Source organism: Dermacentor silvarum, chromosome 9, assembly GCF_013339745.2.
Source record: "Dermacentor silvarum isolate Dsil-2018 chromosome 9, BIME_Dsil_1.4, whole genome shotgun sequence".
NCBI classification, from domain to species: domain Eukaryota; kingdom Metazoa; phylum Arthropoda; class Arachnida; order Ixodida; family Ixodidae; genus Dermacentor; species Dermacentor silvarum.
In genome coordinates this window covers 53114166-53118991 of record NC_051162.1, presented here as the reverse complement: position 1 = coordinate 53118991, position 4826 = coordinate 53114166, and positions in this window count along the sequence as shown.

Genomic DNA, 4826 nt, shown 5'->3' with positions numbered 1-4826 from the left:
GGTGCAGCTGTAGAAGCGGCAGTTGCTGACGGCGCCAAGCAGCGTCTGTATCCTTTCCCAAAGCAAGCAAAGCCGTGCTATCACTCGACAAACTTGGTTTAACTGCGTTTAACTACGGCAAATTTTTAAACTTTATTAATAGATAATTATTTATTTATGTATTTATTTATTTGTCATCTACACCCGGCTGCGTTGTGGCAGCCAAGACTGGAGTGGGTGCATCAGTTTTAATTCAAAATAAAAAAAAAAGTTTAAAACAGTGGCGTTCTAGTTCAGAGAAGAGCTACACAGAAAAATGGGTTCTATTCTCGCCTGTGGCAGACGCTGCTTTCAGCGACATTCAGCACAAAACTTAACCACTTCCTGGAAACATGCACATTAAATTTTTTTCAGGCGGGTGGGCTGAATGTGTTTCTCCAATCACTAAAGCCTAAATAATCTTCCACGTTTCGTTCTCGGTGAACCTACCTCCAGATCTCGCATGGCTAACCATGCCTGGCTAACCATGCATGGCTAACCTCAGCCACCAAGTGTTTTCCGTACGAATGCTTTGAAAAATAAATTGCAGAAATATTACCATTTGGCAAAGGAAACATGACTCCACAATAATCAGACAACAATAAATTTAAAGCCGTAACAGAGGCGTAATAACAATAAAAAATGGGATTTCATATCCTCCTCCTCTGCTCGCCACTCTCCATTGACCCGAAGGGCCGACCGGACCGCTAACCGGGCCTCAGCCATTCGTCGACGGACCATCTATGCCTGACCAACTAGGGCCAGACTGATGCTCCATACGAACGAGATGGCTGAACACAACGAAACCCCACCAATAGTCAGGGACCCAGCCATTGGCAGCGACCACGAGTCTGCCTTCGAGAGACATCCTCAAGGACGCGTGCCAGGTTGGCTAGGAACACACTGCCTACCTACCCAGTGGCACCTTGTGCCTCGAGTCACAAGGCCACCACTGCGGTGATGTTATCGTGGTTTACAGGTGCTGATATCTGTTGGGGATACAGGTATTTGTATCACGAGTGATACGCAGACGAGGAGCAAGCAGAGCAACAGGGTTCAGCCAGGAATACTTCACCAACCAGGCACGACTGTTTTTCTAGACGACACAACGCGTGATGGGCCCTTCTTAGTAATATTGCTCCGGACATGACGCACTGATAGGAGTGGTGCGCGGCTGGAGCAGGAGGCTGCAAATGAAACAAAAGACTAGCAGGGTCAATGGGTATCCTCCACGGAGGTGTCAAAAGAAAATGTTAGGAAAAAAAAATCTGAGCAACTTGCACTAGTGGTGCAAGGCTGAAGCAACGCCTAGAGGAGGCGCTGGCTGAAGAAACAGCGTAGCTGGGGTTCGACCATGGTTTACGAGCGTTCGCTACGTTTTTGCTATATATTACTATGTTATGCCAAGACTTTACCGAATTTTGCTACTTATTGCTGTGTTATGCTAAGATTTTACTGAGTTCTTGCTATGTATTGCTATGTTATGCTAAGATTTTACCAAAGTTTCACTTTGTACTGCTACGTTATGCGAAGATTTGTTAACCAAGTATTGCTATGGTATTGCCGAGCCGTACATGGCCGTTCCGGTCGGTTCCCCGCACCAATCACGGTTCTAATTAGGGAAGTGCAAGGCTGGTGGAGAAGCTTGGTCGAACCCCAACTACGCTGTTTCTTCAGCCTTGTACCTCTAGTACAAGCTGCCCTCATTTTTTTAGGCGGCGCAAACGATGTGCTCGGCGCAGAGACACTAGGCAATGTGCCGCCGTCGCGGCGTCACGGAGCTTTATACGAAGGCCGCGAACTAGAGATGGGTCGCTCAGGAGCGAGCCGGATCTTGTGAGCGGCTCTTTTTAAAGAGCGAGTGAGCGGTCGTTCAGTAAAAATGAGCGGCGGTTCTTTTGGAGAAAGGGAGCCGGTTCTCACGCGTTCAGAGAGCCGTGCCGATGCGTTCCGTCAGAGCCGGGTCTTCTGCTGGGTGCGACTTCCGCGCCATCTATTAGCGGTACGAGAAAGCAACTGCCCTCCCGCCCTTCCTCGCAAGAGTCGCCTTCACCCCCTCGCCTTCGGCTGAAGAACGAAAGAACCGCGGCTCACACGGCTCCCTCGCTCTTCAAAAGAGCGGCTCAAAAGATCCGGCTCGCTCCTGAGCGCTCAGGAGCGGGCCGCTCTTTTGAAGACCGGGGGAGCCGTGGTTGAGTAACTGAGCGGCGGTTCTTTCGGAGTGAGGAAGCCGGTTCTCTCTTCTTGAACGAGCCGTGCCGAACCGTTCCGTCAGAGCTGGGTCTTCTGTTGGGTTTCGATGTTTTTAGATTTCTGACCGACGAATGGTGGCTGGTGTGGGCCGACTCGCGCTACTGGTACTCGCTCGCAGTGTGTAGTGTGCGCAGCAGTCCCCTTGGTTTTTTTGTGATTCTTATGGTGTGGCACCCGATGCCACCGAGGGGAGAAGAAAAGAAGTCTCAATTGGCAAAGGATGGTACCGTTCGTTGCCTGCAGCTGTTCGAACGATGTTGCACGACTCTCACCGATCGCACATCGTGCGCTGAAGAAAGAAGAAAAATACAATACACAAAGAAGAAAAATGCGCTGATATTAGCGGCGCCGTCGGCTGCGATGCGAGCACATACGAGCCCGTCGTCTCCCGGCTGCAGCTGATGTTTTCGTTGCCGGTGGCGGAGGCGCGCAGGTTCGCGGTCGTCGATTGGGCCATTGATGGTGCAGCGGGCGGGGCGCCGGCCGAACTGCCGTCTACTTTGGACACCTCTCGCGCGGCAGACGTTCTACGGCACTGGCGGACGGTTGGTTCGCCGTCGGTATATGTGCCGCTAGCGTGGACGTGACCGGAAGTATGCAGTGTTTTGAGAAGCGCGTTGGCGATGTCGTATGTCACGTGACCTTTCGAGGAGCACTCGGCGAGGAGGGGAGACCAGCCGATGAGGAGAGTATCGAACGAAAGAGCGAAACGAGCGAGGGCCGTTTTTTCGATCATCAAACTCGTGTAACTCCGCTATTACGGCACCATTTCGAAGAATTCTCGCGGCTACGTGTTCGTTGTAGACTCGTGCACAACTGCAACACCACAACTAAATTTCGACCTCTGGGTGGTTTAGGGGGCCTTTAACGACAAGAGGTGAACGTACAGTTTACATCCTGGTCTTCATTTGTGCTAATTAGTGTATTCATGAAAATATCGCCCATGACAACCACCTGCCGTGCATTTTCTGAGCGTGTATCATTAGCACGTCAATAAAACGAGGCCAGTGATCTGTTGTGTTGTAATAGAACTTCATTTCTCTTTTTTTCTTTTTTTTGTTTTTGTCCTGGTGTATGATGGCATGATCGCCAGTATCGCGCGTGCACTCAAGAGAGAGAGAAAAAAAAACGAAAGGTACGTGCGGCAGTATTGTGGATCTTTCGTATGATTTTTGTATTGTACTTCAAGAAATGATTTCTACATTCATTTTGCATGCCGTTACAGCTTACTCATATTATAGTGAACGTACGTATGTGAATAAACGAATAAAGTTGACACATAATGTACGATCATTTTGTGTTCTTAGTTTGACAAAAGGTGATTATAAAGTACCACGAAAACGGACAAGCTTCTGTAATGACGATGAAGTTACATATTTTTTTTTGATAAAAGTACGTCGCATTCTGCCTGTCACAGTATCATAAGCATCTTATCCCCAATATCAGAAAAGAAAGCTTCATTACAAATAAACATTCACGCTTTTAATATATGTAAAAATATTCTCTAAACATAGCGAAAATACCAATAACACGGTTATTAAATTATGCATATGTCGTTTTTTTTTCCAAAGCCACATAACTATAGAATACGCATAACACAGGTTACACGTTTAAGTGAACTGGTGAACCGTTCAAATGAACCGGTTCATTTCAGTGAGCGGAGCCGTTCCGAGCCGCTCACCGAAGTGAGCCGTTTTGCCCATCTCTACCGCGAACGAAGTGGCGCGCAGTGACGTCATGATTTGTTTTTCTGCGCCTACACGGCTGTGGAAGCTTGGCGATGTACGGGAATCGGCGGTGCAGCGTGGTGCGGCTGGACGCAATTAAACGCCTTGATGTTGGAAAGTAGCGGCACTCTTTGATCTAAGCCGCGATACCTTCGCTGTCAACCTCCTCTTTTTCTCCCTCTCTTTCACGGAGCCAGCGGATCCGCCACGCTGAATGGCTGCGGCACGCGATACTACCCGGTCAGGTGACCCTGACGTCACGAAAAGGGCGCGAAACTTGCTTTCGCGCGCTTTAATTTCCTCCCGCCGGCCATTTGCTTGCCAAGCTGTGGCCACCCTGCCGCTCCGAACGTGCGTTTCCCAAGTCTTTCCGTAAGAATTTGAGCTTCGTTCTCCGTGGAAATGCCTTGCTGCTGCGCGTTTCAATGCAGCAGCAGGTCAGAGAATGGGCTACCATTTTTTTCTATTCCCCGAGGAGAACGGAATATCGTTCGCCGGAAGCAGTGGCTCCATAACATCGGGAGAAAGGGTTTCGTGTCTTCTAAGCACGTCGTTCTTTGGGAGTTGTTACAGCTTTTCTTATATTTGTAGGTGAAGTTGCATGAAGAATTTAATGCTCTTTGCGTAGCCGGACGCTTCGTTCAGTTCAATACAAAGCACCTATAACTGTGCATGTATTTCTTTTTTTTTTTCAACCGAGTCGTCAAACCTTTTTGTTGCCTCTTCGTGCCGTGTCAAAGCTTTTTTGTGTTCTCGCGTGTGCGTTAGTTCTCAAATGCATGTAATTTATAAGTCAATGCCTGTAACTCCTATTCTGTAATTGTGTGT